Source organism: Pinus tabuliformis, chromosome X (assembly GCF_031772625.1).
Source record: "Pinus tabuliformis cultivar Carrire ecotype Pingquan chromosome X, CPIR1, whole genome shotgun sequence".
Classification (NCBI taxonomy): domain Eukaryota; kingdom Viridiplantae; phylum Streptophyta; class Pinopsida; order Pinales; family Pinaceae; genus Pinus; species Pinus tabuliformis.
Genome location: NC_142308.1, coordinates 351,515,441 through 351,540,504, shown reverse-complemented (window position 1 = coordinate 351,540,504; position 25,064 = coordinate 351,515,441).

The following is a 25,064-nucleotide window of genomic DNA, read 5'->3' as shown; positions in this document are numbered from 1 at the left end:
GTGTGAGTTTGAAGCTTTGCCTTTTTGACTTTTGAGTCTCCATCGTACAAGCCAACTAGCTTCTCCCACATTTCTTTGGCAGAGGTACAATGCATGATTTTTGTAAACTTGGAATCAGTGATTCCACTAGTTATGGATTTCATGGCCTTTGCATTTGCGATGTAGGCTTTCCTCTCGTCTGGGTCTGTTGGAAGAGTGGAAGTTGTTCGGTATTCATTTTTAACGAAATTCCAGACTTCAGGTCCAAGGGACATTAAGTAGTAGGTCATTCTTTACTTCCAGAAACCAAAGTTAGTGCCATCGAACAAAGGAGGTCTTCTTGATGCTTCGTGATTTCTCGTCATGGCTGCGGATCCTTCTTCAAGCTGTTAGGCTAGTATGAAGAAGCCTGCTCTGATACCAATTGTTGGAAATACTGAGAGGGGGGTGAATCAGTATTTCTTATTTATTTTTAATTGTTCTAGTGATTGCAAAAAGCATATATAGATATGTATATGCATACACAGAACATAGAGATCAACAACTAGAATAAATGATTTTATTAAAACTCAAGATAGTGCAATGAAATAAATACAATATAAGTATATATCTGACTGTGAATAGTTGCCAAGCTCCAACTTGGACTTCAGTGAGGTTCCAACCTCCAGAGAACCAACTCTGTTTAGCAGTGGTTCTGCACTTAGGAGCGCCTACCCCTAATGACTTTAGTCCTGTTCAGTTCTGAGGCTCCAACCTCTTAGGCTCCAACCCAAACTTGGTATACACTAGTATGCTGCTGCACTCTATTCAACTGAGGTTCTCTCACTCCTACTCTCCTACCTCTGCTACTTCTATAGCCTCCGCTGCTTCTGCTGCCTCTTCTACCTCTATTGCTTCTCCTACCTCACACTCTAGTTCTTCACCATCACAATAGCACCAACAGTTCTCTATTTTTACTGTTTTATACATTCTCATGCCTTTGTCTATTCGTTTCCGCTTACTCGCTGGCTCTTTAGCTTCCTTCTTGCTCGCTTGAGATTTGGCTTCCTCAACACTCGCTCACCCTTCTAGCTTCCCTCCTCCATTCGCTTTAGCTTCCTTTGCGCTCGAATTAACCAATGCTTCACGGGACACGTTCAAGAGGAAGAGGGGCCGAATTACAATAGAAATGATGCTTATTAAAAAATATCAGAGAGGTCCCTGTTAGCTCTGCTACATGTCTTGACATTTGGAGGACCAGACGCAAGCTTGGCCGTGTGACAGGCACCAAGGCAACCCATAGCAGTCTGTTTGTTCTTTCTCCTTTATTGTTCTTATACTTTCTTAACCCTCGCCTTCTCTGGTTTTTCCTCCATAACTCAGCATAGACCTCTATTCCGTCAAGCCCCTAGGTGCTAAGTATTAAACCTATATAACCGCGTGCCTTCGCATAATCCTTAATCCATCATTCTCCTGTCACATTAGTAAAAAGAAAACGTGAAGTTAAACCTGTCGTTCGATCATTCATCAGGAAATCCGATGACGTTCGCTCCTCCTGATCTCACGAACCGCCTGCACGTTAGCTTGTGATAAAGCGATTTTTCAACTGTTCCTTGCTGCCACGCGTAACAGTTCTTATGGAATCGCGAGCCCATGTACGAATACCAATTGACTCCCAAGGGCGGTGCTAGCATTACCGCGTATCGCTTAAGCTTGCTCTCCCCGCTCTATAAACCTTATGCATCTTCCGCGCAATCCCTTTAGGACTCGCGAACACTGCGGATGCGATATGATATTAAGCAGTAGTTGATATACTCACCAGGTCTGAAACAGTTCATCGCAATCATGGGTTGCCCTTGGCGGAGGTACAATGTGATATCGCTATCGGCAATCGCAAAGGGGCCACTTGACATATTGTAGCACCTACTCTCGAAGTGCTGATGCGATATAGTGTGTCGGACTCGATAGGACTCAACACTCCCGTTCATAAAAAATTCAGGTCCTCTTTCTGCCTCCGATAGTGTATTTGTTGGCATTATGTTTCTGATATGGCTATATGTTACAAATGTTGTACTTGATGGCAACTCCCGTGGCAAGGCCCTCATTTTGTTGAAAATAAAGAAGTACGCAGGAAATCAGATCATAAGGTGCGTACCCGCAGGTACACCATGCAGGGACTGCGTCCAGATACGCAGGCCAGCCGTTCAGGAGGTGCGTCCCCCCAGTGCACACATTTCAAGGCAGAGAAAAGCACACGTGGGGTTTCTTATGTTTTACTCTTGGTATTTAGCCGATGGTTTTGGGATATTATGGTGTCGGCTCGTGGTATTGTTCCATGATTTTAGGAGGAGCTTCCCTATATAAAGCAAAGGAGATCACTTGGCTAAGCATATTTTGCAATTGAATATCTTTAGATTTGAAATATTGGGTTATGGTCTTAAAAGCTTGATCTACATGAAAGGGAAGTCGAAGGCGAATCTGTGAAGGGTGATCTCTCGAGCGCATGATCAGATCTGAGCAACTGTGCCACTCTGGTGGACTGCCTATTCGCCCTAATCAGAAGGACGCAGGTGTTTAACAGAAGAGCTGCGTGGGTATGCAGTGCAAAAACAGGAGACCTGCGTCGGGACGCAGAGCAGAAACAAGAGACCTGCGTCGGTACGCAGAGCAGAAGAAGGAGAACTGCGTCGGTACGCAGAGCGACTAAGGTTCAGGTGCGTCTGTGCAGTAAAAGTACGCGGCGCAATAGTATTTCCAGGTGCGTCCGTACGCAGCGCGATAGTATTTTGGGGTGCGTCCCTGCAGTAATAATACGCAGTGCGGTTCAAGGTATAGTGCGTGGGCACGCAGTTCGGCAGAAGGATTCCTGCGGGTATACGCAGGAAAGCAGAAGGTGAACTGCGTCGCGACGCAGGCCACAGAAGGGAAAACTGCGTATCTGTATTAAAATGTTCTGTTGACTGAATTTTTCTGTTGATAAGGTGTTCTGGGTTAGTTCTGTTATTGCTGATCTGATAACTGTAGTGGACTGTAACTTTTATGTACTTGATGATCATTTGATTCTTTATGAAAAGAAGTAGGGGGTTGTAGCTCCCTTCCAGGAGAGACTGGAAAACGAGAGAGAGAGAGAGTTGTAGCTCTCTGCAGGTTGCAGCCTGCGTACTGGTAAAGGACTGCACCAGTACAAAACCATTGTAAAAGAAGTTTCTAATTTGAAAGGAGATAGAGACATATTGCAGCAGGTGGTTTTCACCCACATTGGGTTTCCACCTTACATCTTGTGTTCTTTGGTGTGACTATCTGTTTTCTTTGTTCATGCTCATTATTTTATGGTACTGACATGCAAGAATAATTCAAAGAACAAGTAAGGAAGATTTATTAAAAGAATTAGATAATACTGATTCACCCCCCCTCTCAGTATTATTTTCAACAATTGGTATCAGAGCAGGTCCTTCAGAGAAGCTTGATCTCTTGAAGGTAGATCGTTTGTCATGAGCAACTACGAGAGAGAAGCATCAATCAGGCCACCGATTTTTGATGGGACAAACTTCAACTATTGGAAGGTAAGAGTTACTGCCTATCTTCAATATCTTGGTACAGAAGTTTGGGACATTGTAGAGACAGGCTATGCTTTTCCTTAAGCTACTCCTTCAGATGCAGCCAAGAAAAAGAAGTATGAAACAAATGCGAAAGCAGTCAGTACTCTATTAGGATGTATATCTCAATCAGAATTCATGAAGGTAATGCACTATAAATCCGCAAAAGAGATATGGGACAAAATTGTCACGAGCTATGAAGGAGACGAACAGGTAAAGCGTGCTAAACTTCAAACTCTCAGAATTCAGTATGAGACTCTCAAAATGTATAATGATGAAAGTGTGGCTAACTATTTTCTTCGGGTAGATGAGGTTGTTAATTGTATGAAAAATTTGGGTGAAGAAATAAAAGAGGCTATTGTGGTTGAAAAGGTCCTAAGATCATTGTCCCCCAAGTTTCAATCTAAAGTATCTGCAATAGAAGAAAAGGAAAATCTACGAATTCTTACTATGTCTCAGCTACATGGAATTCTAACTGCTTATGAAATGAGAAAGGGAGGTCCATCAGATAGAAGAGAAGCTGCTTTCAAGGCATCAGGCAAAGGAGATTATTATGAAGCAAGCCACATCCTAGAAGAAGAGGAAGAAGAATCAAATTTTGTCAGAAATCTTCAAAGGGGTTCTGGAAGGTTCAAAGGTAAGTTACCTTTTAAATGCTTTGCTTGTGGAAGAGTAGGTCATTATGCTGCAAAATGTCCTTATAAGGATAAAGGAAAGGAACCTGCTAGATGGAACAAGAAACAGAACGCAAATAAGAAAAGCTACTACACTCATGAAGATAGTGATGGTCTATCAAACAACGATGAAGATGAACAAGGTAATGAATATAAGTTATTAATGGCATTTGAAGATGATGATTATATGGATGCTGTAGATGTGGATAACTTGTATGATGAAATTACTAGACTCAAGAGATGTATAGAAGAAAAGAACATGATCATTGATACTCTACAATTTCAAATTGATGAAAAGGAAAAACATCTTGAAAAACTAGAAGGTGAAATTGTTGGTCTTAGAAAATAGATTGAGAAAACAAAAGCTATTAATCTCAAGTTTGTCAAAGGATCTGAAACTTTGGATGAGATTATCAATGTGCAGCGGTCTCCACTAAACAAGACAGGTCTGGGCTATAATGGAGAAACTTCTCAAGCATCCACCTCAAAAAGTTATCTTGATGCAGCAAGAAGAAATGAGCAAAAGAACAATGAAGATCAACAAGTAAAGCAGGGACGAATTACAAACAGAAACTATCAAGGGCAATCCACCTTAAGGGTGAACAAAAGCTACAACCAGCCACAGGTAAAATCTTCTCAATTTGGTTCAAGAATAGATGAAAATAGAAATTACAATCAGTTGGCTGGTAGATTCAATAACCGCAGAAGTTTTTTCAATGGACAATGCTTTTCTTGCCATAAATTTGGTCACAAAGCAGCTCAATGTGTTGCATATAAAACGATCATGACTAGGGAAGCTCAAAAACAAAGAAGTATGACAGGGATTACAAAAAGGACCTATAACAACTTTTTGGTTCTTGAAAATGAAGTTGAATGCTCTATTTGCAATAACTTTGGTCATGAAGACTCTGAATGCAGGAGCAGGTTTCAGCAGAAAAAGGAACAAGCCTCAGGCACCAAAACATGGAGAATAAAGGAACCTCAAACAGAAAGATGTGGGATAGCATTCTATGCAGAGGGACAGGAAAATCTATGGTACATTGACAGTGGATGTTCGAAGCATATGACAGGTGATAAAGAAAAACTTGAGTCTTATTCTGCTCTAGAAAAGGGAAAGAAAGTCTCTTTTGGAAATGATACTCCTGCAACTATAAAAGGAAAAGGCATTGCTCAGTTAAAAGAAAAGGTCAAGGCTGGAAATGTTTTGTATGTTGATGGATTGAAGCATAATCTTCTAAGTGTCAGCCAGATGTGTGATCAAAGAACCGAGGTTATATTCAGATCAAATGGATGTCTTGTTCGTGATCTTGATACAGGTAAAACAGTGATCAAAGGCAAAAGAACTCCAAATAATCTGTACATATTTGAAGAAGGACAACAACAATGCTATCTGAGCAAGGATGATGAGCACTGGTTATGGCATCGGAGGCTGGGGCATCTAAGCTTTTCACAAATAAGGAAAGCATGCAAATATCAGGCAGTTCGCGATCTTCCAGATATCAAAATTCCTGACAACACCATATGCAAATCATGTCAGTTTGGAAAACAAACCAGAACTAACTTTCCAGAGAAGGAAGGATCAGCTAGCATGCCTCTTGAGCTAGTACATATAGATACATGCGGTCCATTCATGAAAAGAACACCTAGAGGAGAAGAATACTTGATATTATTCATTGACGATTTCTCCAGGTTTGTCTGGCTAGGACTTATGAAGCACAAAGATGAAGCATTCGAAAAATTCAAATCCTTCAAAGCCTTGGTTGAAAATGAATCAGGTCACAAAATTAAGTGCCTCAGATCCGACAGAGGTGGGGAGTTTACTTCAAATGAATTTTTCGATTTCTGTGAAGAACATGGGATAAGAAGAGAATTCTCTACAGCTAGAACTCCTTAGCAAAATGGAGTTGTGGAAAGAATGAACAGAACAATCCAACAAATGGCTCGTGCTATGCTTGATGAATCAGGAACTCCCGCAACTTTCTGGGGTGAAGCTGCACATGCTGCGGTTGTTATTCTCAACAAAACAAATGTCCGGGTGAACAACACTCAAACTCCTCATGAACTCTGGAGTGGTAAGACTCCTTCGGTAAAGCACTTCAAAATCTTTGGGAGCAAATGCTATATCAAGAATACTGATGAGCAGCTTGGCAAACTTGAACCTAGAGCAGATGAAGGCATTCTTCTTGGTTACTCTCCACATAGCAAAGCATACAAATGCTACAATAAAAGACTTGGCAGAATTGTTGACAGCATTGATGTAGTGGTTGATGAGAAGGGATACATTCCTAGGCAAGTACATCATGAAGACATCGAAAAAGATGAAGGCTACCCTCAAAGACAGAATGATGAAGAAGAAGAACCTCAAGAAGAACTAGAGGAGCAGACAAGAATAGAAGAGAAAACCCCATCCAGATATGTTCGGAAGAATCATCCAGAATCTCAGATTGTGGGGCAGAAAGAAGCAGGTGTACAAACAAGAAGAACAGTTGTAGAAGCCTCAAGCTATTTGGCATCACTCTCCTCCACTGAACCACAAAATGTGAAAGAGGCATGCAAAGATGAATGTTGGGTGAAAGCAATGGATGAAGAACTTGAGCAAATCGAAAAGAACAACACTTGGGAGCTGGTTCCTAGACCAAAGGATAAGAATGTTATCGGAACAAAATGGGTCTTCAAAAAAAAATTGAATGAAAATGGAGAAGTAATTAGAAACAAAGCCAAACTTGTTTGTAAAGGGTATGCGCAGCAAGAAGGAATAGACTTTGAAGAAACCTTTGCTCCTGTTGCAAGACTTGAGGCCATTCGAATGTTCCTTGCTCTCTCAAGTTTTCAAAACTTCAAAGTATTTCAAATGGACGTGAAATCAACCTTTCTGAATGGAGACTTGGAAGAAGAAGTATATATTGAACAACCAGATGGGTTCATTCTTGGAAATGATCCAAATCTTGTATGCAGATTGAAAAAGGCTCTCTATGGTCTCAAACAAGCTCCAAGGGCTTGGTACTACTGTTTGGACAAATATCTTCATCAACAAGGTTTCTCAAAAGGATCAGCAGATAGCAATCTTTATATAAAAGTTGAAAATGACAAATTGCTAATACTTGTTGTGTATGTAGATGACATTATTTTTGGGAGCAATGAAGAAGCTATGAGTCAAAGCTTTGCCTCGGTCATGCAGAAAGAATTTGAAATGTCTTTGCTAGGAGAACTGACATATTTCCTTGGCTTGCAAATCCAACAAAAAGAAGGAGGAATCTTTTTATCTCAAACCAAGTATCTCAAACAGATTTTGAAGAAATATGGTATGGAAGATGCAAAACCAGTATGTACACCCATGGTCACAGGATGTAGCCTCAGTGCAAATGATGAATCTGCAGCAGTACATCAACCAACCTACAGATCTATGATTGGAAGTTTACTTTATTTGACAGGTACCCGACCGGACATCATGCATGCAGTTGGAATAGTTGGAAGATTTCAGGCAAATCCGAAGGAGACTCATCTTCAGGCAGTGAAAAGAATTTTCAAATATCTTCAAGGGACTCAAAATTATGGCTTATGGTATCCTAGAGATATAGATCTTACACTTCATGCTTATACAGATGCAGATTGGGCCGGAAGCATGGATGACAGGAAAAGCACAAGTGGTGGTGCATTCTTTATGGGTTCCAGACTGGTATCTTGGTTCAGCAAGAAACAGAGTTCGATTGCCTTGTCTACAGCTGAAGCGGAATATGTTGCTGCTGCATCTTGTTGCACTCAACTCCTTTGGATGATGCAGACTTTGCAGGATTTTCAAATCACTTGTACACCACCTATCCCCATCTTATGTGATAACACAAGTGCAATCAGCATCTCAAAGAATCCGGTTATGCATTCAAAAACCAAGCACATACCAATCAAGTACCATTTTCTCCGGGAACAAGTACTTGAACAGAAGGTCAAGTTGGAGTATGTTCCTTCTAAGGAACAAGTTGCTGATATTCTCACCAAACCATTGCCCAGGGACACTTTTGAATACCTCAGGCAAAAGCTGGGGGTTGTTGATGCATCATCTTATTGTTGAACCTTTTCTGATTGATGGTACAGGTTCAAGGGGAGCATATAATGCATTGTTGGCATTATGGAGGATGGTCAGAAGGAGATCTTGGAAATAGCTGCAATATGTCTCTATCTCTTTCATGGTGGATTATGGTTCTTTGCTGCAGATCTGGTTCATTTTCAGGGGGAGCATGATCGTAGGGGGAGCATACCCCTTTTCCCTTGATGTCAAAGGGGGAGAATGAAGCTGAGGTTTGTGAGGTTGCCATCAAGTCCAAAGGGGGAGATTGTTGGCATTATGTTTCTGATATGGCTATATGTTACAAATGTTGTACTTGATGGCAACTCCCGTGGCAAGGCCCTCATTTTGTTGAAAATAAAGAAGTACGCAGGAAATCAGATCATAAGGTGCGTACCCGCAGGTACACCATGCAGGGATCGCGTCCAGATACGCAGGCTAGCCGTTCAGGAGGTGCGTCCCCCCAGTGCACACATTTCAAGGCAGAGAAAAGCACACGTGGGGTTTCTTATGTTTTACTCTTGGTATTTAGCCGACGGTTTTGGGTTATTTTGGTGTCGGCTCGTGGTATTGTTCCATGATTTTAAGAGGAGCTTGCCTATATAAAGCAAAGGAGATCACTTGGCTAAGCATCTTTTGCAATTGAATATATTTAGATCTGAAATATTGGGTTATGGTCTTAAAAGCTTGATCTACATGAAAGGGAAGTCGAAGGCGAATCTGTGAAGGGTGATCTCTCGAGCGCATGATCAGATCTGAGCAACTGTGCCACTCTGGTGGACTGCCTATTCGGCCCTAATCAGAAGGACACAGGTGTTTAACAGAAGAGCTGCGTGGGTACGCAGTGCAGAAACATGAGACCTACGTCAGGACGCAGAGTAGAAACAAGAGACCTGCGTCGGTACATAGAGCAGAAGAAGGAGAACTGCGTCGGTACGTAGAGCGACTAAGGTTCAGGTGCGTCTGTGCAGTAAAAGTACGCGGCGCGATACTATTTCCAGGTGCGCCCGTACGCGGCGTGATAGTATTTTGGGGTGCATCCCTGCAGTAATAATACACAGCGCGGTTCAAGGTACAGTGCGTGGGCACGCAGTTCGGCAGAAGGATTCCTGCGGGTATACGCAGGAAAGCAGAAGGTGAACTGCGTCACGACGCAGGCCACAGAAGGGAAAACTGCGTATCTGTATTAAAATGTTCTGTTGACTGAATTTTTCTGTTGATAAGGTGTTCTGGGTTAGTTCTGTTATTGCTGATCTGATAACTGTAGTGGACTGTAACTTTTATGTACTTGATGATCATTTGATTCTTTATGAAAAGAAGTAGGGGGTTGTAGCTCACTTCCAGGAGAGACTGGAAAACGAGAGAGAGAGAGAGTTGTAGCTCTCTGCAGGTTGCAGACCGTGTACTAGTAAAGGACTGCACCAGTACAAAACCATTGTAAAAGAAGTTTCTAATTTGAAAGAAGATAGAGACATATTGCAGCAGGTGGTTTTCACCCACATTGGGTTTCCACCTTACATCTTGTGTTCTTTGGTGTGACTATCTGTTTTCTTTGTTCATGCTCATTATTTTATGGTACTGACATGCAAGAATAATTCAAAGAACAAGTAAGGAAGATTTATTAAAAGAATTAGATAATACTGATTCACCCCCCCTCTCAGTATTATTTTCAACGGTATTTTCCTATGTAGATGCCTTGGCGTCCATTTGCGCCTCCGATAGTGTTAAACACATATATGCATGGTTTTTGTCGCCGATAGTGTTATGGACTCCCGATAGTGTTTAAATGCATGCATATATATGTGTTTTCTCCTTTGATAACTCTCGATAGTGTTATCTATGGCATATTTTCTCCTCTCATCTCCATCTGCTCCAATGGCTCTGTTCTGCTGTTCCTCCGGGCTCCATCTACTCCTCTAATATTGCCATATTGACATCAATGAAAATCTGTGTCCAACAGAGAAAAACTATTCCACCACCGAGCGCGAAGGGTTAGCCATGGTATACGTGCTCCAGAAGTTTAGACACTATTTGTTGGGTGGACATTTTAAGATGTATACAGATTATTCTACGTTGAAATACCTGGTCAATAAGCCCGTGTTGGGGGGAAGAATCTGTAAGTGGTTGTTATTGTTCCAGGAATATGAATTTGAAGTTATTGTGAAGCCTGAACGACTGAACGTGGGACCAGACCATTTGTCGCACATCAAAATGGGAGAAGATCCCACTAATTTGGAGGGGGATTGCCTGATGCATAGCTATTTGCAGTGAGTGTTGCAGATGGACACTTCGAAGACATCATACACTTCCTAACGACAGGAACTTCCCTGGAAGGTTACACTATCCAACAAAAAAAGGAGTTAGTGGTACGCCCTCCAGACTTTTCTGTCATTTCTGGACATCTGTAGAAAATGGGGTCTGATGAAGTATTGCGACGATATGTACCAGAGTTTAAAAGGAGATGTATCCTCGCATATGCTCATGGGGTGCCACGAGAGGCCATTATGCAGGATGAGCGGCCACACAAAAGATTCTTCTCCTAGGGTTGTGGTGGCCAACCCTCCATCAAGATTCAAAAGCTCACTGCAAGGCATGTTATGTGTGTCAAAGGACTTGCAGGCCATTTAGGAGAGATGAGCTACCTCTGAACCCATAGATGATGTTGTAACCTTTCAAGAAATGGGCAATAGATTTTTTGGGACCCATTCAGCCCCAAGGAAAGAAGATAGGAGCGCAGTACATTATAACCGTGACTGAGTATTTGACTCGATGGGTGGAGGCACAACCAGTGAAGGATTGCACAAGTGTGACTGTAGCGAAGTTCCTCTTTGAGCATGTACTGACGCGATTTGGGTGTCCAAAGATTTTGGTGAGTGATCGTGGTATGCACTTTATGAATGAAACGATTAGCGCGTTGACGGAGGAATTTAAGGCGTATCACCAGAAAAGCATGCCTTATCATCCACAGGCTAACAGGACGGTGGAAGCATTCAATAACATGTTGAAGAACGTGCTAACCAAGGTTTGAAACACTCAGCAAAGTGATTGGGACCTGTGCATATCCACAGTATTATGGGCCTATCAGACGACATGTAAAAAGTTGACTGGACAGACACCCTTTAGGCTTGTATACGGTGTTGAAGTAGTGATGCCCATGGAATACATTGTGCCTAGTCTACGCATAGCGGAACTCACAGGTATGACAGATTGTGGAGCCCTGGAAGAGAGGCTCACGGAGCTTACTGAGATTGGGGAAGAAAGATTTTTGGCTGAATTTCACCAACAGGTCCAAAAGCAGTGCGAAAAAGCATGGCATGATCGACACATTAAGTTGCACACCTTTAAGGTAAATGATATGGTTTTGTTATATGACAACAAGTTTGATAAATTTCCAGGGAAATTTAGAATGCACTGGCTAGGGCCCTATGTCATTAAGGAGATTACCGATGGTGGAGTAGTTCAGTTGGTTAAATTGAACAAAGATCCCTTCCCAGGAAAGGTGAATGGCAGTCGATTGAAGCCATACATTGGTGATCCGACCAGGTGACTATATGAAGGTAGCATAGTCTTAGCGCTCCAGGCAGCTGAAAGGAGGCATGGGACTATAAGCTACACTGCCCGGGTTGGGGAACTACGCGATTGGAGGATTGTGTAGAACAAAGACATTTCATAGGGTTCACGACACCGTGAAGGGAGCTGTGCTACCTAGGGAGAAATTCCACAGGTCAGCTGGAAAGTGATCGTTAAAGTCACAGTTCATGATTTTACGGTAAGAAGGCGGCCAAATGGAGTGGCCAGCTGGAATTTAAGACAAACTTTATAGGTAAGATCCTTGGAAATTTGTCGCCAATCCAACATTAATGAACCAAATGTGGGGGGAATGGTCGTATTTGAATTCAAAATGGCCTATAAATTATAGGTGGAGTCCCAACGAAAAACACTTGGAATTTTGAACATTGCATTGGTGAGCTATTAGATGTGCATGATCCACGCATTCCTCGAAGCATTGGTCGACTGCCGAGTGTTTGATCAATTCGAAGAATCCAACCGAAATTTCATCCGTGATTTTATCCCAGGATCCGAAGCTATGGATGCCGAAGCAGTGACAGTTGAGGGGGTTGTACCGGAGGTTGTTAGGGAGGTAAAGTGAGCTTCTCTAGAGGTTGCATAGGTATTAGCTGAAGTCCCAAAATCACCATAGATTCTTAGACCAAAGACGACCCAACCAATGAGAGTGCCAAGGATAAGAAGGGCAAGCGGGCTGCGATACCGGTGCGCCCGTCGCCTAGAAGAAACCCATCGAAGGACAAGCCCACTGCACAGGAAAAGGGAAAAGCCATTAACTTGGAGCCAAAGGAGGAAGAAATTGAGGACATCTTGATGGATGATGAGGAGTTGGGCATGGAAGTGGAGGAAGTTGAAGTCAAGGGTTCTGACTCTATCACTAAGTTGCCCGAATACGTCCCTCCGCGCAAGGGCAAGACCAAAGTGCTAAAGGACATTGATGAAAGCAAGGTCACCTTGCACACACCTTTGTTACTAGACGAAATTGTCTTTGAAGGACCGCGATTGGGGTGGGTTCCTTTGTTGAAACTGGAAGATTGGGACTTAGCTAACCATGAGAAGTTCCCGCACTTGGTGATAGAGCAGCTAATGTGTTGTGTTGTTGACACAACCGCCAGGATGACTGCTGTTAGTGTCAGTGTTTTCATACTGCCATCAGTGATCAGAATCTACTCTTTTGCATTTGCATAATAGGAGTCTCATATTGTAAATTTTTCATCACTCCATTAGGTCATGGATCCACTGATGGTTGTGTTCACTTCAGTTTTCCCTCATGAAATATACTTGTTGATCCTCTTCCATATAGTTTTCAGTCATGGTTCATACTTACTCTGCAGTTCATTTCATTAGGTCTTAGGGTTTGGTATTATTAGGTTTTAGGGTTCCACAAAAGTCAAAATTTGATGATTAAATGCCAATAATTATCAACAAAGACATGAGGACGGTAAATAAACTCAAGCATAGTTGCTTGGAAGTCATAAGTTATTTTTTTTAAAGCTTAATGTAGTTTTCACCTCAAAACAGGTTTTGATGTGAAAACTGAGTATTTAGTTTTTATTTATATTTCTTATGTAATTTTATGTCTCTATATGTAACAATGATTCCCAACTACTCCTAAGCATCTATTCCTACTACCTAGCAACCGCCACTACAAAAAATCAAGTGAGCATGAGCACTAATCCACTTACAAAAGAAAAAGAGAACAATCATTAAAAAAAAAGTTATCAAAAAGACAAAGAACATTTGAAAAGTGGGTTTTCAAAAAGTGAAAATCAACTTGGTACCTATATATAAACCCTCTCATTCTATTATTACATCATTATGTTTATCTTGCAAGCCAAAGAACTCAAAGGAGAGAAGAAAGGAAAAATTTCAAGTGATTTTGAACAAAAGAGAGGCGGTGCTGCGTGTAGGCAACCGACGCTGCATTTCTGGAGAAATTTGCCTAGCGCTGCACATAGGGAAGGAGGCATTGCACGTAGGGAGAATTTTTTCCAGTGGAAAAATATGAGGGCACTACGCGTAGGAGTAGGCGATGGGCTTCTGGGTAAGTGCGCTACACATAGGGCAGCGAGCCACCAAATCACTTCAAACTTCAAAATTCCATCAAATTTCTTGCAAATTCCTCCTTTACAAGTAAGTGGTCCTACTTCACTTGATGTTTAGCTTGCACATTTAATGTTTTAGACATCTCCTTCACTCTTAATATCAAACCCTAGTTTTCCACTACAAACCCTAACTAGCTTGTTTTTCCCATTACCTATCATTATAACTAAAACCCTTTTTACATCATTTCCTTTGCCCTAATCTATATTCCCTCTTCTATCCATCATTATCAAAAACCTCTCCCTCACCCTCATGATTCATAATTTACCCATAAATTCCTAAATTTACTCAAAACTCATCCCTACAAACCTTAAAGCATCCCACTCATTCCCATCTTCATTGTCTAAGATTGTGCAACTAAAAAGCTAGTTAACATGGATAGAGGAGATTATGATTATAATGAGGAGGATACAAGAAGTGACAGTTCAGCAGAGAGAAACAGGCAGCATAGAAAACCTCATAAGGGAGGAAAGATCACAAGAGAAGAGCCAACTAACTTAAGAGAAATACAAGCCTCTCCATTGGCAGTTTCATGTTTTAGACACCTTGAATGTTATGAATTTTGTGAACTAGTGGAGAGAGTCCAATTTGACCATGAACTAGCTAGAATTTTTGTAGCCCACCTACACAACAATGAAGTGACTCTTGCTGGGGTGACTTTCACAGTGTCACCATTAATCATTTCAGAGGCCACCAGGATTCCTAATGTTGGTGAGAGATGTTATAAAGCTCAGGACCTTGATGAGCACTATTATAAGCCTTACATTAAACCTCAGCACAAAAGTCAAGTGAAGAGGATTTTCCCTTTCAAATTTTTGGAGAATAGGTATGTCCCCTTGATGAGGGTCATCATCAAATATTTCACTTGTGAGGGCAGATTTTCCAGGTTGTATACTTACCATATCAGGCTCCTCATGCACTTTATAAGGGTGAAAATGTTGAAACTCCCATACTTTTTGTTTAGAAACATTGATAAGATGGCTTACCTTGTGCAGAAGAAGCCATACCCTCAGCAGATGAACAACATTTATCACTACTCCTTGATCAAGATTATTGTTCTTCACCATCTCAGTCTCCTCAACATCCCTTGGGAGACTTTCATTGCTCATGACATGTTTAGGGGACCCCAAATTCCTCCATCCATGGTTCAAGAAACAGGTGGGCCTTCTAGTCATGTGGAAACAGGAGAAGAAACCAAGGAGAAAAAAATTGCTGAGGTGCCAGTATACTTGACATATCAAAGAGGTACAAGGAAATTGTTTGCAGCTGCTAGGCAAGTGTTTGCTCCACAGGATGTGGAAGGGACCTTGCCTTCTTCATCAGCCCATAGGAAAATGCTATCTCCACAGGATGTGGAAGGGGCTTTGCCTTCTTCATTGACATAGCAGGTATAGGTTTAGCAACTAAAAAAATGGAAGGAAAAGGTGCATGAGGATGACCTTTATGATGAGCAAGAAAGAGAGTTTGAGTTGGCAGAACATGATGAGCCTGAGCAACCTGACATTGAGACCATTGATTTAGAAGCCCAGGAGAGGGAAACCATAAAAGACATCATCATACATGAGAAGGAAGCTCAGGTACAAGCCTTGATGGACAACCTAGAGAGAGCCAAGTTTGTCATCACATGCTTAGAGTAGGAGAACAAACAATTGGGTGACAAGCAAGTCCTCATGGAGCTAGAAGTACTAAAAGTAAAGAGGCAAAGTGACAAAGAGGCTCATGTCACTTTGACTCCTATCGAGCAAGAAATTGAAAAGGATAGGGAGACTTGGCTTGAAAGAGTCAATCTGCATCTTGAGGAGCTGATCAAGAAGGCCAATAGGGATAACAAAATGCTTAGACACATGGCATATCACTACATGATCCGCAATAAGATTTGCAATATGAGAATAAAAAAGATGAAGTCTAGGTTAAGGAGGGTTTTAGAAGGAAAAAAGGAGGAGGATAGACTTACGATGTTGGCTGAACCCTCCTTGGCTAATCAAAGCACTTGATGGTGGTGCTTCATACCAATTTTGGGCATTTTTTGAGAAAATTTTGTCATTTTTGAATTTTTGAATTTCAATACACAAAAAAATTGCCCAGTGTGCTACGCTATTTATAGGGGCACCCAATGGACAAATGGCTTGTATTTTTGGATTTAGGGCATCAAGGAAATGCACCCTAGAAATTTTCAAAATTTTTGGAGCAAAAATAGTCCACCAGAAGGTTCAAAAACACTCCAAAATTAACCTTTCTACCAGTTTTTGGACACACAGAAGAAGCCTTGGGAGAATCAACTTTTGAGGTGTTAAATGAGCTCCAAATACAACTATTACAGGTGTTCTAGAAAGTAGACTTGAATACCTTTCCAATGAGCTATCTTGGGCTCAATTTGGATGATGGGAAGGCCTCCAAAGGTGGTCTAAAAGTGGCGTTGCACGTAGGACCAGTGGCACTGCGCGTAGAGCAAATTTTGCTCAGGATGCCTATTTTGCCAATTTTCGACTATGTTTATGATTTCTCTCTCATGGTGGATGATTTAATGATGTAATTAATGTCATGGCTTGTAAATATGATGGTTAAACATTGGTTTATGGTAGATTCATTAGATTAAAAGTGGTTTTGAGGGTAATGAATCAGTTTCCCCTCTTTTAGAGGCAAGTTGTTTGGTTGCCTAGATTCCTGTTCCTTATTTAGAAATGGTTGAAAAAACTCCTCTTCTCATGGTTTCGACCCCTAATGGTTAGTATGAGTGATTTGGATGTCTACATCATGTATTCTCTTTGTCATTTGAAAGGGTTGGACTCACTTGGATGCTCAGAGCTTGATTGTACATCATTGTAAGCAGTTTGGGAAGGAGATTAATAGGATTTGCAGCTATTTTTATGGGATCCCTGTGGCATGGAGTTTTAGCACAATTTTTTCTTTTGTAATCGTTTTTTTACATCTTTTATGTATGACATCATCCATTTCTTTGCTTCTTATTGAATGTTATCAAGTTAGATAGGTAGAATCCATTGTAACAATGCTCTACCTTGGTAAATCATTCAATATTTCATGTTTTCTATTGTTTGAGAAGGATCCATGATTGTCACATTCCCTCCTCAACTCCTCATCATTCTTAAACACCTCACACCATTAAGGCTAAAGTGCTAAATGCCTATGCCTACCTTGCTCCATAGAACACCTTGCATTTCTGACCTAATTTCCCAGACCTAAACTGCCCAACTCCATCTAATCCAGTGAAACATCAACAAAACCTAATCAATATTCTCGTGCTACTATACCTAGCCTAAAATCCTTACCTGATCCATTCATCTCAATTGATATTCTAAAGGAGAGAGCCCTCTCCCGGCCTTGTAGGGCTAGCTACAAGGCTAAGCTTGGTTTGTGGTTACCCAGGAAGTTGCCTCCCTTCAGCCTGAGGTAAATCTAGTTGATAACATAGTGGCAACCATACTGGGGAAACGAGAGAAAAATCACCCCAGTAGGATATTTCGTTTAAATTCTTTAACTTCGGATGATGAGTTTTAGAATTTCTAGGCTGAAATAGGAAAGTTGTAAGGAAATATAGAAAAACTTCAAAAGTTGAGCATACTAGCTTCGAGAAGATACACCAGATCTAATCCAGATCTGAATCCACCAGTCATTGTCAATGATCCTCACAAGATTGGGAAGAAACAATGGAAACCTATAGAGAAATTCGGTGCTGCTGAAGAAAAATTGTCTGAACAATCAAGTGAAGTTTCTATTCCTTGTTTCTACTCACTCCCGGACAGGTTAGATACTTTGCATGATCTTGAATTTGATATAAATTTTGAGCAAAGTTTGTTTCAAAGTAAGTCTTTGAGTTGGCTTGATCACATAGTTTTTGATTCTTCAATATCTCTTGAAAACCCCGCTGAAGATTTGTTTACCCAAAGTAAACAAGGATCACAGATTATCCATGCTCTTGATAAATTACAAAATCTTGTTTCAAGCATAGGCACTTGGGTGAAACACAGGCCATCCTTTGATTTTTGAAGTACCTCTTTTACATCTACTGCAACTCAAACAATTCCCTACCCATTGCTTTCATCTTTGTAGACTGTTAATCCTCCTATTGTTACTGCTTCATTTAATACATCAAGTACCACAAATCTTGCTTTAAATCCACCTTCCCCACCTCGAGTCATGGCTGCACGGTATGCACCCCTTGTTTTACCTCAAAATCTTGATGATATGCCTGCTGATTACCAAAGCAAAATACCTATTTTTGATGCCACTCAAAGCATTACAACGCAACAACATGTTGATAGAATGAATGACTTCTTTGACCTTCATGAGGTAGAGGTAGAAAATGTGACTATGAGATTGTTTGTACAAAGCTTTGGAGGTGAAGTTTGAAAATGGTTTAGAGTTTTACCAGCAGCCTCTATCAACACTTTGTCGGTTCTGCATAGAAAATTTCTAGATCGGTGGGAGCTAAAGAAGAACCCACTCCAAATTTTGTATGAGTATGAAAATATTAAAAGGAATGCTGGTGAAAGTGTGAAAGATTATTGTGAGGTTTAATGCAGTATAAAATGCTATTCCGGCTAACATTAAACCACCAGAGGGGTTAGCCTTGCTCAAGTTTCCAGATTGTTTTCATGCTAATATGGCATATCAATTATGAGAAAGAGATCCTACCACACTTGAAGATATGTAGAAGAAAGCTGTAAGTGTAGAAGCAAATCTGCTGGCCAAAAGAGCAAGGATGAGATCTGAAAAGAGAGTGACCATAAAATAGGAAGCATCTTCCTCAGATGCTAAGATGGATACTTTGATCCGAACAATGGAGAAGATGGTTGATCGGCTGACCATTACAGACAGATGTAAACCACAAATTAGGAACCCAATTTTTAGAGGACAGCAATAACCCCAATTCCGGATCAAGAAGAGGGAACAAAAGGCACTAGACCAACTAGCACAACAATAGCATATCAAAACTCCTTTGTAGCAAAATTATGTTCAGGGAATGGAAACAGATGATGATGATGATCCGGTAGTTGAAGAAAACCATTTCTTCACTGTTGATGGTATGCCTATTTTTCTGATGGAAGATGAAGAATATGCAGAGGTTCCAGACACCCAAAGCGATGAAGATTACATACTAGCAAATGATGTAGTTTCTGAGTCCGATGATTATCCATGAGGTTATATGAATGCTTTGACAGCACGAAGCAGTATTCTTTGAGGAGCAAAGATGTGCCAATCAATCCCATTCAGAAAAGAAAAGAGTTGCAATCAAAGAATGACTCCTCAAACATTCAGAAGAAAGGGAAAGAGCCTGCTGATCCAACTTCCAGCAAAGTACCATCAACAAATAACATTGCAAACGAGAAGAATAATCAGCAAAGTGCAGTGAAAGAGCAAATAGAGAAGAAGGACCACCCCGTCAAAGAGGTAGAAAAAGTTTGATCTTTTAATTTAGAAAATGAAATTGCTAAATTAAAAGTGTCCATTCCCTTGACTGAGTTGGTAAAGAATAGCACTTATGAACACCAGGTGTCCAGAATTTTTCAAATAGACCCTTTGTCAGATATGGTAAATGTCGAAGATGACCATCCTGAACTCATTTGTGGTCCCACCATAGAAGGTCAGTCTGAATATAGTTAAGTCCCTCCCTTTTATCCGAGTCTTAGATTGCATGAGTGCATTCTCCATAATGCCATGTTTGATTCTGTAGCTTCTCATAATTTGATGCCTAAAGCCATTATGGAGAATTTGGGCCTTGATATTACCCGCAAAGGACTAAAAATTTGTTGCATTGGCCTTATTAAAGATTTGGTAATGTCTTTAGATCAGATCCCAGCCAAACATGTTTTGATGCATGTTGTTGTTGCTAATATTCCACCACGATTTGGTATGCTCTTGTCTAGATCGTGGGGTGCTAAGCTTAAGGGCACTTTACAACTTGACTTCTCTTATGCTACCATTCCCGTTTTCGGCCAATTGAGAAAGTTATACAGGGAGAAGAAAATGAAGTACATGATCACTAGCAAAGAGAAGCCACTCAATCATCCAATAAATGTTGTACATACTGATTTAGAATCATTTGTTTTGTACTCTGATAGCGGATTAAATGATGTAAATATTTAGATTGTAGAAGTAGATAGTGTGCCAGAAATTTCAAAGAATTTTAGGGAAGTCCTTAATCAGGAAAAAGAAAAAATAGCAAGTTCTTCTGAGCAGTCCACATACCAGCAGCAAAAGGTCAGTGAAGAGCAGAAAAATGAAGTGATCAGTCAAGGTAAGGTAGAGAAGGAAGCAAAATTTCAGCATCTAGAAGACGAAGCAGGCCTTTGGAGCATGGATTTTGATGGTGTCGTGGGTAAGGATGGTGCCGGTATAGGTATTTGGATTCGTAGCCCTGCTTTTCAGCCCACCAAAGTCCCAAGTAATGTTAGAGTATGTTCTTATAAGTTGGCTTTTGATTGCTCTAACAATGAAGTGGAGTATGAAGCTTTGATCACAGGTCTTAAAATTTTGAAGAAGTTGAATGCAAAAAGGATTTCTGTCTATGGTGATTCACAGCTAGTGATCAAACAGGTAAAGGGAGAATATCAAGCAAAGCACCCGTGAATGAGGGCCTATAGAAATGCAGTCTTAGATATTTTGAGAATGTTTCCTGAATATACCTTGACAACAGTACCCCGAACTCAAAACATTATTGCAGATTCACTCGCCACTGCTGCAAGCAATTTGAAGATCCCAATGAACTCCAGTAACAAGTTTGAAATTCATGTCAAACACTGGCCTGTTGTTCCGGATAATTTAAGGTATTGGCAAGTGTTTTGGGATGATAATGAAATCAATACCTTTTTGCAGAATGAAGGAAAATTCAAGGATTCTTCCATAGATGATGATTATGATACCGATGAACAAGAGATTGAAGTGAAGTAGATGGAGGTATTGCAGCTGAAAGATAATATTATTCCTAGAGGTCTCATACCTTTAGAGGAGCTTTTCAATCAGGATGATGTGGCAAGAAAGCCGAGCTTGGTGCCTACCGATAAAGGAGTTGAGGATGTCAATCTTGGAACAGCTGACAAGCCCAAGCTTGTAAAATTATCAAAAGCATTGTCTCCCGAGGTAAAGGCCCAGTATGTTAAATTACTTTCTGAATTTTCTGATGTGTTTGCGTGGGATTATTCAAATTTGAAGGTGTATGACAAAGATATAATTCAGCATATTATTCCTATCAAGCCAGATCAAAAGCCTTTCAGATAGAAGTTGAGAAGGATCAATCCAAAGCTGCTTCCATCCATTGAAAAAGACGTAAACAGATTGTTCAAAGCTGGCATCATTGTTTCGATCAGATTTTCTAATTGGATTGCGAATTTAGTCCCAGTACGTAAGAAGACTGGAGAAATAAGGTTGTGCATAGATTTCTGGAACCTCAACAAAGTATCCTTAAAGGATAAATATCCACTTCCAAAGATGGATCATATCCTGCGAAGAGTAGTTGGAGAATCACGCATGTCGCTACTCGACGGGTATTCAGGTTATAATCAAATCCTGGTGCATGAAAATGATCGGGACAAAACTTCATTTACAACACCTTGGGCAACCTTTCATTATGCTAAAATTCCATTCGGTTTGAAGAATGTTGGAGCCACATTTCAGCGAGAAATGGACATCGCTTTTGCTAATGAGAAGGATGTATTTTTGGTTGTTTATTTAGATGATTTGACAATGTTTTCAGGTTCCGATGATGAGCATTTACACCATTTAAAGATTGTTTTTCAGAGATGTAGGAAGTTCGGGATATCTCTTAATCCAAAAAGGAGTCTTTTTGCCATGGATGAAGGAAAGCTTCTTGGTTATATTATCTAAAAAGAAGGTATTCACATTGATCCTTCAAGAGTGGAGGCAATCCAACAAATAGACTTTCCCCGCAACAAAAAGGAGATACAAGCTTTCAATGGTAAGATGAATTTCTTACGTAGATTTATACCTAATTTAGCTGAACATTTACAAGAAATGACTAATATGTTGAAAAAGGACAACATGGTAAAATGGACGGAGGATGCCATGAAGTCATTCAATTTGGTAAAGTATGCTTTGTCTATAGCCCCGGTCTTGATTAGTCCTAACTATACTCAGGATTTTATTATATTTTCATTTGCATCCGAGCATACCATGGTTGCAGTATTGATGCAAAAGAGAGATCAGCTGGAGAATCCCATTGCCTTTTTTAGTAGGACTATTCGAGATGCTGCCTTGCGGTATAATATAATTGAAAAATAGGCACTTTCTCTCGTTAAAGTATTGAAGGATTTCAGGGTGTATATTCTGCACTCACACACCATAGCATACGTCCCCAATGCAGTAGTAAAGGATGTGTTGATACAAAATGATCCAGAAGGAAGAAGAGGGAAGTGGATTTCAGCAATGTTGGAATATGATCTGGAGATTAAACCCACAAAACTAATCAAAGGACAAGGCCTGGTGAGACTAATGGTTGAATCAAATCTGCATGCTTTAGACATCAATCTCATCACAACCATGTCAGAAGATGAAGAAGAAGGCTCTCTCATTCAAGTCTCTGAAATGTTTCTTCAATCACCATGGTATTCAGACATAGTTTATGTACTTCAACATCTTTCGCCACATTTTGGAATGACAAAGAACAAAGGTAGATCACTCAAACTCAAAACTGCAAAATTCAGCATTTTAAATAATTCCCTTTATTGGAAAGATCTGGGAGGCGTTTTACTTAACTATTTGGTTGAAGACGAAGCTCAACAGGTGATGTGTGACTTTCATAAAGGTGATTGTGGTGGTCATTTGTTTTGAAAGACAATGACAAACAAAGTGTTGAGAGCAGGTTATTACTCACCGACTCTATTTTCAGATGTATACAAGACAGTCATGAGCTGTCATGAATGTTAGGTCTTTCAAGGGAAAAGAAAACTGTTTCCACTTCCTCTGAAACCTGTTGAATTCAATGCACCATTTCAGTAGTGGGGACTTTATTTCATCGGGGAAATCCATCCAACATCGTCGGCACAACACAAATGGATCTTAACAGCAACCGACTATTTCACCAAGTGGATTGAAGCTATTCCAACTAGACAAGCCACATATACGGTAATCATCCAATTTCTAGAGTCAAATATTTTATCTTGTTTCAGTTCTCCTAATAAAATCATCACAGATAATGTAGCAGCATTCAAATCAAATAGGATGATCAAATTTTGCAGTAAGTATAATATTACTTTGGGTCATTCTACATCATATTACCCGCAGGGAAATGGTTTGGCTGAATCATCAAATAAGTCTTTGGTGAACATCATCGAGAAAATGTTGGAAACAAATAAGAGGAATTGGCACAGAAAGCTAGTTAATGCCTTATGGGCTGACAGAGTGAGCCACAAGAAATCCATAGGTATGTCACCATTTGAGTTAGTTTATGGCATTGACACAATCTTTCCCACATCTCTTGCAGTTCCAGTCATGAGACTGTTACAGGAAGTTGGCAGTGAAGAGGATGATTTTCAGCGAAGAATCAATCATATGATTCATCTTCAGCAAACAAGGGATGAAGTTTTCCAAAACACTTTCAGATTACAGGAAAAGATCAAGAAAATTTATGATCGAAAAACCAAAGCAGAAAAATTTCAGCTAGAGGATGTAGTGCTGCGGTGGGATGCATGAAATGAGAACAAAGGAAAGCATGGTAAGTTCGATAATTTATGGAAAGGGCCATATAAGATTTCAGCATACAGAGGACAAAATGCTTTTCTGCTCAAGGAGATGGATGGTTAGGATTGTCCAGGAGGGCCAGTGAATGGTAGGATCCTGAAGCACTGCTACCTTTGAGGTGGTTCTTTGAAATCATGTCACTTTCATTATATATACCATTTCCATTTTCCTTGCAATATTTCAAGTACACAGTCATTGAAGCTGGGGCCCGAAGTGAAGGCTATAAAGCTTGAATGGTATGTGTAGAGTTTGGTTGTTTTGATTTGGTTTATAGTTAAAGTTTGGAGTCATGAGTCAGTATCAGTTTGCATTGAGTCAATTTTTAGTCTTCAAAGTTGTTGACCATATTGTCGAATGGATAAGGCTACTAGGTCTACGGTGTTCTTGGAACCTCCAAGGAGCTACCATCCCCATTGGAGCCAATGTTAGTGTCAGTATTTTCATACTACCATCAGTGATCAAAGTCTACTCTTTTGCATTTTCATAATAGGAGTCTCATATTGTAAATTTTTCATTACTCCATTAGGTCATGGATCTACTGATGGTTGTGTTCACTTCAATTTTCCCTGACATGAAATATACTTACTGATCCTATTTCATATAGTTTTCAGTCATGGTTCATACTTACTTTGCAGTTCATTTCATTAGGTCTTAGGGTTTGGTCTCATTAGGTTTTAGGGTTCCACCAAAGTCAAAATTTGATGATTAAATGCCAATAATGATCATCAAAGACATGAGGATGGTAATTAAAGTCAAGCATAGTTGCTTGGAAGTCATAAGTTATTTTTTTTAAAGCTTAATGTAATTTTCACCTCAAAACATGTTTTGAGGTGAAAACAGAGTATTTAGTTTTTATTTATGTTTCTTATGTAATTTTATGTCTCTATATGTAATAATGATTCCCAGTTGCTCCTAGGCATCTATTCCTACTGTCTAGCAACCGCCACTACAAAAAATCAAGTTAGCATGAGCACTAATCCACCTGCAAAAGAAAAAGAGAACAAGCATTAAAAACAAAGTTATCAAAAAGACAAAGAACATTTGAAAAGTGGGTTTTCAAAAAGTGAAAAACAAATTGGTACCCATATATAAACCCTCTCATTCTATTATTACATCATTATGTTTATCTTCCAAGCCAAAGAACTCAAAGGAGAGAAGAAAGGAAAAATTTCAAGTGATTTTGAACAAAAGAGAGGTGGCGCTGCGCGTAGGCAATTGGCGCTGCGTGTAGGGAAGGAGGCGCTGCATGTAGGGTAGTGCGCTACGCGTAGGGAGAATTTCTCCAATGCACAAATATGAGGGCGCTGCGCGTAGGAGTAGGCAATGTGCTTCTGGGCGAGTGCGCTGCGCGTAGGGTAGTGAGCCAAGAAATTGCTTCAAACTTCAAAATTC